The following is an 11,050-nucleotide window of genomic DNA, read 5'->3' on the forward strand; positions in this document are numbered from 1 at the left end:
TGTGTGCACTGATGTGACATTAATGACAGAAGTGGGACTGGTAAATTGCACGCACACGCACACACACACACACACATTAGGCCCTCGGGGGGTAACTACCAAAGCAGATTGGTGTGCGGTACAGGCGGGATTTCTGGGAGGAGGGGGACTCTTTACGGGGTGCGGCTCATCTGATGCTGACAGGACAAAGCAAGCTGAACTGACACATTGTCAAGTTTCCATCAGTCAGATGGAAATTTGTGTTGAAGATTTGCCTTTTTAAAAACATTTGTGAAGAATTGAATTCAGAAAATGTAACAATAACCCCTTTTTAGTTCATGTTAACGAAAGAAATCCATCATCATAAATGTATTTATCTTCTTTTTTTGGCGGCAATACTCAAACAAACTTGGACAAAGCACATCAGGGGTGTTTCTGGATTGTGTGATATCAATCTGAGATTACACCAGAAATAAAATCCTATTGGCTCTAGTGTGGGGTCTTTGCAGATTGAAGTTGCCTCCTGCAGATACTCTTAGTACCCATCAGATTGGTGTTGTCCTGGAGAATATCTAGTAACATAAACCAGAACACACACACACACACAGATTTATAAAAGCAAACTGAGATTATCAGATTGACGCTGGAGGTTATGTCTCCCAACACACAGCAAGGAATACAACAGATAATATGCTAATTTCATTATGAGAACAGGTGTTGCAGCGTGACACATCATTAATCAATCAAAACTTAACAATGAACTCTCTACTCTGGTGGTCGGGATCTTTGACCTCATCCATGAACGTGTATTTGAAAGAGATTGATGAGGTGTAAACCTGTGTTATGAAACTGGGTTAAACCAAAGCAATAAAAGGGTAGGCCCAAGCAGTGCCCATACAATGACAGCACCTAATGAAACAGAAAGGCTTCTTGTGATACTTTTTTTTAATCATATGCAGAAAAACACATATCTGTTCAATGTGTGACATGGCTTAACAGCTACCATGACACTGTAGGTTTAAATAATAAGCACACCATCATTAAGTTTGACTTTCTCCTTTGTATTGTACATGGAAAGCACTACAAAATCAAACCTTGAAGCTGTTGTTGGCAAATGAAATGTCTGCTGTAGCTTAAAAAATATGCATTCAAAGCGATGAAACTGAACCAGAAGAAAAAAAATTTAATGAAAGGAGCATTTTTATAATCAAAAGGCTTCCATCTTTTATGAAAACAGACAGGCATCAGTATGTTTTTTTATCAGTTCATGCTGAAATTTAAAGTAAATCTCTGGGAAAGTTAGTTTTTTCTTTTTTTAGGCATATTAATCTTCCTAAACCATCAAAGTTTATCCAAACAACAAAATTTCAATTTGTAACTTTCATGTAATGCAAAAATATGTTCTGTAAATGATTCGGAATCAAATCCGCACACTGCACCCCCCTCCCAGAGATAACTAATTCTGTTCAAGGCACAGTTGGGAAAATCAAAATGCACATAATGTGACAGCAGGCATCAAAGAGTGTCCACATGACAGACCAACTGTTACCCAGCATCAGCAGCAAGAGAGAAGCAGTCAGTCTGATGAGAGAACACGACACAATCACACACTGCTCTCCACATTCACGTCTTTCCATGTTCTCTGTGTAATACAGATACAGTAAAACAAAACTGGGCTTCTTCTTCTTGCCAGTGAAAGTGCAAACAGAATTGAACAAAAATAAATGCAATATGGACAAAAACATAAAAAGAACCGTGGAAAAAAAAAAACATTTCCACGTTGGTTAATCGTAAAAATAGAACAATCACAACAACCATTTGAGCAGAATTTCTGGAAAATAGCTCATTAAAACTTTTCTCCAAAAAACAAAACAAAACAACATAGCTTTACCTTCAGAGTATTCTTACTCTAATGACTGTTTAATTAACTTCAATCAGCCAACTTTGCTTTTTAACCCTGAGACATCCAGTCTAGCGTCCAGATGACCTCCTGAGGTGGTTTGAGTGAAAACATTTCCAATGCACACTGAAGCCGTTCACACCTGTTGTAGCAACATTTCTGTTGTGGTAACCATGTGATTTAACACTGAAAGTGACATAAAAGTTCATAATTTAGGGAGTTTTTGAGTCTGGAGCTTTTTAAAACAATAGTAATTCACTTAGCTTGTTAGCTTCCAGACAGAATATAACTCCAGACAAAGATTTTTCAAAGAGCTACAGTATCTACAGCAGGTAAGATGTTAAATGTTCATGTCCTTCCCACAGAACCCCACTTCAAAATATCTGAACTATCACTTGAAGCTGAAAGTATTAAAACACAGTTATTCTATCTTATGAAACAGACTTGTTCTGATTATGTTGGAGCTGCTTGAACATCTCTTTAACTTTATACACCCAGACGGTCTCTTTCACACACACACAAAGCCAGGTGACCTTGTGCAGCAGAGTTTCCATGGCAACGTGCTAAACGCTATCAAAGGTGCGGTGCATCTTTTATTTTCCTCTCATCATGAATATGAATGGTAAATGTTCTTCTTCATCTTTAAAAAAACAAGTTTTCTTCAGGGCTTCTTCTTATGACTTGAGAATCTAAAAAATAAATAAATATATTAATGATGTGATAAATAAATCAGGAGAATTAAATGGGAGGTAAAACTGATCAGACTCCTTTTAAATTGATAATTTATACATATATATTTTTTGCAAACGCTAAAAGTGAATTAAACAAACAAAAAAAAGGGGTACAATATCAAAATTGCTTCCTGGTCTAGTTTCTGTGCTTCATGATACAATTTTCTGTAATGTGGTTCTGTCCCAGTGTGATAATTCACAGATAAGTTTACAACACATATGTGTGAGCCTGAAGTCATTAGGCCACAAGCTGTGAAGTGATAAAAGTGTGTATCTGAGTGTGTGTGTCTGAGGTGTGGGGGGGTGTTAGAGGCGTAAAGTGAAGGATCATCTGGGTTCAGGATGATAGCTGGCGGCTGGCTGCCTGCAGGCTTGTTAAACTCTGCAGCCATCGATCTATTTTCCAGCCCAGATGGCTGTGATTACTTTGGGAGGGGAAGATGCGAGCAATACCTGAGAAGATTTAGATTGCATCGCTCCGTATGTGCTCTCACTTATGAAGCATGTCATTTATTTCCTAATGTGTTTTTTTTTCCCCCTGACACATTACAAAGTACTTGGAACGGAGTCAGTTCATAGAAACCAAGCAGGAGCTGTAATTTTTTGTAATTTTATATTCGGTTTGGTGTTAAATGATCAGCAGCCAGGTTCTGAAGCTGCAGTTAACTAAATAAACTCAGTCTGAGGTGGAGTTTATACTAAGAGAGAGGAAAAACACTCATTTAATGTGACCATGTTGATGAATGATGACTAAATCTCCCGAGCAGCTGATGCACTTTTTAAAAAAATTAAATTAAAAAGTATAAGGCAGTTTAGCTCTTTGTTGTAGAGATATCAGTTGACATCCAGCACTTTGTCAAAGCCAGTTATAAAAATTAAACATGGTGTTTGACACACCTCGTTTTATTTCACCCTCACAGTGAGTCAGTCCGGTTAGATTCAGGCAGTAAATAAGCTGAAGTTAGGAAAACAAAGCAACCTCACATTGGGGGTAAGATGTTCTGCGTCGTCAACAATTAACACAAAACATCACTTTAAAAGTCAGTGTGGCTTTGTTGGTAAAAAAAAAAGAAGATGAGTTGTGTCAATAAATCCCCCGTGTATTGGCTGAAATGAGAAATGAATCCCTGTATAATTTGTGTCCATCTGTGTGAAATAAATAGATTTTTGTTTTGTGCCTGTTTTGACAAGATAAAGTCCTCTGACCCTGCCTTAAAAGACGCCATTTCTAGAATATCACTCTCAGAAACCTTCAGTGCGGTTATAAATTACCGTACGTTCTGACTGGAGAGAAGAAATGAAATGCTTGATTGGAAGCACAGAGGATAAACGCGGCTAAACCACTTAAAACATCCCGTCTTACTCATCTTTAATCTTTCATTAAGAAGGTCCAGGCGTACACAGGTGGGACACTTACGGAGTCTCCTATGGTTTGACAACTAAAAACCTGGAGCTGCTTGATTAAAATTGTCATATTTTAGCACATTAAAGTATGATTTCTAATTGATTGGGGCTAAAAGGTAAAATTAACTTGAAAATGTAAAAAAATAAGGATTGTATCAGATTGTTTTGTGAAGCTATTGTTTTATAAACTGTGATGATTTCACCCATTTTACATCTGTAATTTGTTCAGTTCTTTAAAGCTAATATGCACAAGTACAAAGGCGCTGCTGTAGAACTCATTTGAAAAATTCTTCTGCATTTAGAAATCATGAACCGCGTCCCCCATGCCACGATGGCTGAGGCACCCTCATACCATCGCAGATGCTGGTTTTTGCACATTCGACTGGTAACAGCCGGGGCAGCCGCTCGCCTCTTCGCACAGTTCTCGTTTCAGCTCGCTCTTCCAAAAGCGAGCTGAAACGAGGACTAATGGGACCACAAAAGACACGTCTCCTGTGTTTCTGTCCGCCCGGAGAATTCAGCAGCCTTTCTGTGCACACTTAACTTCTTCTAATGTTGGTCTGAGTAACCAAGGCCTTCCCGAATCTTTTGACAGTTTTATTTCTCAGAGCTGATCGATGTTTTCAGAAAAAAAGGCACGAGCCTTCCATGCTTGGAAGGATTAAAATTTCAGAACAGACTTTTGTGCTTGTGAAGGTTTCTAAATAAATGAAAATACAACCCCTGAGAATTGTGGAATCACCACTCTTGGAGGATGTTCTTTCTATTGTTTATTTTTTTATAAAAGAAAAATAAATTACAGACATACCAAAGTCTTTTTACCAAAATTCCAACTTTCTGGCAGTAAGAAACTATTTTTTAAAAGACAAAGATTTATAGTTGCTGTGGTCAGTCACAATTGTTTTGGGTTTTTTTTTAGATAAAGTAGAGGAAAACGATTATAGAATTATGAGGAAAAAAAACACTGCACCATTAATACTTTGTTGCACCACCTCTGGTTTTTATAACAGCTTGAATTCTCTGGGCCTAGACCTAACTAATGACAAACATTATCTGTCATCAATCTGATCCCAACTCTCTCTTACTGTTGTTTCCAGATCGCCATGCCACTGACATCATGAAGGAAAGTCCAAGTTTCCACCCACTTGTTTCTCATTTGTTTTGTTGAGCATTTCCTGATTTCGAGCCATTTTGCTTTAAGTTTTGACACTTTGACGCCTTCCTTGGTCTACCAGCATGCTTCCCTTTTTTGTTTGGTCCAGATTTTAGCTGACTGGGAACAACCAACATCTTTTGCAGCATTCTGTGATGATTTACCTTCTTGAAGAAGTTTCACAATCCTCTCCTTTGTCAGTCTGATTTGTGCAACAGCTCTCCAAAGTGTGATTAATTAGAGGTGTTTGTTTCAGAACGACAAATCACACACTGATTCTGTATTCTTTCTTCCTATTTGACATGAAAAGCAACTGTGACTGACTACAACAATTACATTTCTTTCTTTTTTTTTGCTATTGTTTCTTAATGCCAGAAAGAGTTTTGACAAATAATAGTTTTTATGATATTTATTTTATACAAAATCAAACAACTGAAAGAACAATCTCCAAGAGGGGTGATTCCATAAATTTTGCCAGGAGTTGTATAAAGCAGCAGTTATGTGAGCTGCTAAAATGCTATAAAAGGTCTTCCTTTTATTATCTCCTTCAGGGAAACAGGTCCATCCCTTATGTAAGGAAAGAAAATCATAACATCCCATAATTCTTTACAGTCTTTCAAACGGTCGCTCATAAATCCGAGGTCAGGACTGCTTGAGTGAGCAGACTGGATTTACGATTTTGAGCTTTTCGGTCGTTTTTAGTTTTACCGAAACCAATACGGAAGTGATATTTTGAGTTTTATCTTTATTTGCCGTATTTTACATGATGTATTTAATGAAGCTGATGAGAAAAGACGAGACAGAAATGATGATTGGAGAGGAATTTTTTTTTTTTTTTTCCAATAATCTTAGCATCCTTACCTGTTACCAATTAAGCAAATGAAAGAGTTAGTACTCCTGTGACCTTGAAACCTTGAAAGGGGCTTCCCTGTGACACTTTCACTGTTTCCTCAAATGTGAACAGCGTCTGAGAAGAGGTCAGACATGTCCATCTTAAACATACAACCTCAAGACCCATCTTTTATTCACAAAGGAACATACTTAATGTTTGGTAATTTGGAAAAATTGGTAATTTTGAATTTAATGGCAGCAAAACATCTCAAAATAGTTGTTATAATATAAGATTTTTGGAATTGGGGTTGTGTTATTGAACCTTAACAGCATCTTATCGTGTTTTGTGGTCATGAGCAGGGCTGTGTTTTTGGCGTTTTATCCTCCCGCTGGGCGTAAAGTTTGATGAAATGCAAAAAGCCACGCCAATTCGGCGAGAAACTTGCACAGGAAATGAGGAATGTGAGGTGAAAATTCAATTTCACAAGCCCTCGTCTCTCTGACGGGAAAAGGCCAAGTGATTACAGGTAAAGTGACTGCTGGTGCCACGGCAGTCAGGTTCATTTAGGGTTCTTGTCACTCGCCGAATCTCTGCAGCTGCTGCAGCGGGGGGGGGGGGGGAGAAAAATGAATGAGTTTGTTCCTGCAACGGGCCACTCGGAGGCCGTTCAAGAGAGGAATTGGCTCTTTGGCGGGGAGTGTTTGGAGTCTGGAGGAGAAATGTCTTTTAGGGCTGGAAGGAGGAAACGGCTGGGAGAACGAGTCGGACGTCGCGTGAAGCTCAACGTTTCTGCTCGAGTAGCTCATCTCAGCCCGTAGGGTGCATTTACGACGTCTTCCCAAATAAACGTTCACCGAACCACCTGCTAAGTCTTTGTGATTACAAGTGCTGAGATGAAAAAAATAAATAAAAAAGGTCTTTACGCGACTAAATGGTGCATGAAGGAGGTTCCACTAGTTGACCATTATGTTGTCAGAGGCTGTCGGTTCTGCTCTAACAGAGGCCACAATTTCTGCGGTGGAAAATGAGCAGATTAACAGGCTCAGATCGTTTTAGTTTGAATTTAATAGATCTGCCATTTCTGCATCCTGGTCACTTTGATTTTTTTTTTTTCTTTTTGGGTGACGAGAGCTGAAGATGAAGAAGAAAACTGCTCACAGAAGGCACTGAGTCACGACTGTTTCGCTGCCAGAAGTGGTGTTTTTTTTTTCTTTTCCTCTGTGAAGATGATGTGTGCAGAAATTCTGATGCGGGAAAGAAACATTTGCTCAGAAAAAAAAAAATGTTTTTTTTACCCCTCCACCCCCAGATGTCATTCTCTGGAACCAGAGCAGCCTGTCCAATTAAAAAGTCTTTGTGAAATGGATGTTTGATTTGCCTCACAAAAGTCAAGGCTGCTCGGCGAAGTGAACGCATTTGAAATGCCTCCTGAATCAGCCCAGCAATCGTTGTGTTCGGTCTTTCTCTCTGAGCTGAAAGGATCTGATGTTTCACCTTGGCTACAGTATGAAGTGTCTCCGGCTGGGGGCGGGCGGGAGACAGAATACAGAAGTGGCAGATTAGGAAACGGTTAAGAGCCGTCAGATGCCTCCTCCCCTTCTCTATTTATGCATCTCTTCCTCCTCACCCGTCCTCCCCCTCCGGCCCCACGGAACAAGCACATCAGAGCCACACAGCCTGCGAAGGAGCCTCGCTCTGTGTGTTTCTGTTAAACGCTTCCTGCCTCTTTACTTCACACAACAAGTGAAACCGTACAACAAAAAAACTATGAAATCAAACATGAAAAGGTTAACCTGAACTATATCAAAAGGTGCAGTTTGAAAGAGTTCGCTCCAGTGGTTTTTCCAGATATATTTATAGAAACTTCTGAAATGCGGGTACGCGCTCAGTGTAAACAAAGCACTTGGCCGAACTGGCCAAAACCCAAGTGGAAGCTTCAGTCCTGTGATCGGCCTGCATGAGGCTGTTTGTAGTCTGTGTGAGGTAAACAAATAAGGACAAGAGAAGAGTCGAAGAGAAAATGTTTAAGGAAATATAAGAGAGAATCTGCTGAAGAAAAAAGAGAACGAGTAAGATGTCCGTCAAGAACAAGCATCCAGGATTCGGCAAGGCAAAGGCAAATTTTATGAATTCAGTTCTGTTTATTTATGCAGCGCCATTTAACAACTAAGCTCATCTCGTGGAACTATGCAAAAAGAAAACAAGTCCAAATCATAAATCCACTTCAGACCCAGATTCAAATCCAATTACAGTGAATTAATTTCCTCTTATAAAACAATACAATATTAAATGCCAATAAGTTAATGTTATTTATCTAAGGAAGCCAGCAGATCGTATCCAATCGTCACTTCATGACCGTCCCCGTCCAGGAAGAAACCTCCAGGAGAACCAGGATCAGGATGGGCGGCCATTTGCCTCGACCAACTAGGGTTTGGGAAGACGGGAAAGAGACACAAACACAGAATGACTGGTCCAGGTGTGGTTTCTATGGGAAGAAAAATGAAGAAAAACAAGTTATTAGAAGCAATAATTGCAAATACAAACATAGAGAGTAGAGAGAGCAGAATGAGGACATGTGGTCAGTTTGTCCTCCAGCAGTCTGAGCCTATAGCAGAATAACTAAGTGATAAATCAGGAAATCCAAACCAACCTTAGCTATAGGAATTATCCAAAAGGAAAGTCTTAAGTAGAGTTTTAAAAGCAAACAGATTGTCAGCACAGACAGAAACTGGAAGCTGGTTTAATAAGAGAGGAGCCTGAGAACTGAAAGCTCTGCCTCCCAGTCTACCTTTGGAAACTCTAGAAACCACAAGTAAACCTGCAGTCTGAGAGCAAAGTGCTGTTAGGAAGATAGATATGGAGCAAGAAGCTGCCGCTTGGTTGTTGGGAGCCTACATTTTATTCTGAATTTTACGGGGAGCCAAAGGAGAGCAGCTTCTCCTCCTGTCAGAACTCCGGCGGCCGCATTTTGGACCAACTGAGGACGTCGTAGGGACGCTGTCGTCCAGCCCAGACGTGATAAACACAAAGACCGGGCTTTCTGCATCGCTTTGGGACAAGATGTTTCTGATTTTAGCGATGCTGGTCCTGATTGCCGTTTTTAATCTTATGAACGCGAGTGCGCCTTCTTTGGGGGACTCGCTTTTGGCTGATTGTATACTTTAAAAATCGTGGCAGATCAATGTTAAATGGGCTGTATAATGGTGCGCTCATGTGGAGAATCAATCAATGTAAATCACTCACAATATTTATTCTTAAAGCCTAATGGCTTGGATGTGAAACAAGTCGCCCTCTGTGTTGAGGATCAGCTCTGTGTTTGAAATCTCTGCCTCTGAAAAAAGAATAGTAACTATAACAATGGTTTCGGGCTGTCCCCCATTCTCAAAGAGAAATCAAGAAGACAAACAAAATGCAGGGTTGTGGTCTGTATTGGTTTTGTGAAATCAAAATGCTGAGATGTTCTGTCACGAGGGACCAGCTTCACACTCGGCATTAGCGTTCACACGGATGAATTGCGTTTCGCCAAAAGCCTCGTGTGCTCCTTTTATTGTTTTTGCCGTGATGTCGGATCCCTAAATGTCATGTATTTTCCACTCGATACATGTAATTTAGGGGGGGGAAGCACTGCTGAGTGTGCAACAGTGGGAATAATTACACAGCTGCACGGAGCAGGAAAGGAACTCTGAACGCTTCTGACCCACATCTGCAGCACATAAATAAACAGGGAAGGGTGTTCGGAGAGGACAAACGCCCCACTGCGAGGTTAAATTACGCCGCGTGGTGCTTGTTCGGGTGAAATTAGTGCCAGGTTTATTTTTCAGATGAGGCGCTGGAAGAACGAATCCCTGCGTGAGGCTTTTAGTCGAACAACAACAGCAGCAATCCGCGGAATAAAAACGTGCGCTCTTTGAGGGCATCGTCTACGATTTTGTTTAAGAAGCGATTTTCAAAGTTTTGATTCGTCGGCCAGTTCTCCACCGATGGGAAGCTGGGTCCGTAAAGGTGGCTGCAGCATTGATCTGTGGCAGCGTTTGGTGATTTGTGTTTGGAGGAGTCCTGCAGTGATGTCCACAGCAGAATCAGATCACCAAAGGTCGTGGTTTTATTTACGATTTTTAGCCCTCAGGTACACAGGTTTATCGGACAATTCAGAGCTTTTTTTAAATCATATCACCCATTAATGATGATCAAATGATTAGATTTTATCGACAAACTGTAATGATTTTTGATGATTATGAAACTAATTTTTTGTCTTTAATTTTAAAACATACTCTTTTTTTCTAAATAACTTGTCTGGTTTAAGGAGTAGAACATGTTGCTGACTTTCAAATCCCAACTTTAAAGCCAAAATAGTTCCTAATCACTTTTAATATCTTTTGGGTTTTTTTGTTTTTAATTTTATTCTTTATGTATATAAACACTGTATCACCTGTTGCCGAAGGCAAAGTGAACAAATGTTAATAAAAACCTTCAGAAAGTAATGATTAGGTTGGCACCAACAGCTGATTGACTTTTAAACTTTATCCGATTCAAGATGGCTGCCACAGCTAACTGACCCTGGCTATGATTCCACCATTTTTACAGATACTGAGCTAAAGTTTGGTGTGGTAGAAGCTGACAGCCAGATGATTCGAGTCTAATTCTGATTTGATAAGAGGATCTGCGGGGAGCCATGATGGATCCCAAAGAGGCATGTTGTGACAACCAACATATAGAAAACTGAGGCCTAAAACGATTGAATCAAGACTGGGCAAAGATCTCTAAAGCTTCAGGGCGGAGCTGGTAAAGATAAATGTAGGAGTCTTAGCTGTGTACCCTGAGGAACCTCAATTCAGGGACGAGTTGAGATCAAGAAGGAGCCAAAACCTAAACATCCAAATTATTTTTTTATTTGTATTTCACCTAACTCCTCCATTTGCAGCCCTGTCAGCATATTATTCCTGTGTGGTGATAAGAGTCCTCCAGGTGTTCGGCAGCCTCCGAGCTCCACCTGATCCCTGCGGTCGGAGCTCCACGCGCCCACCCAGCGTCAGGGAGGAAGTCCAACCACC

Source organism: Kryptolebias marmoratus, linkage group LG10 (assembly GCF_001649575.2).
Source record: "Kryptolebias marmoratus isolate JLee-2015 linkage group LG10, ASM164957v2, whole genome shotgun sequence".
NCBI lineage: Eukaryota > Metazoa > Chordata > Actinopteri > Cyprinodontiformes > Rivulidae > Kryptolebias > Kryptolebias marmoratus.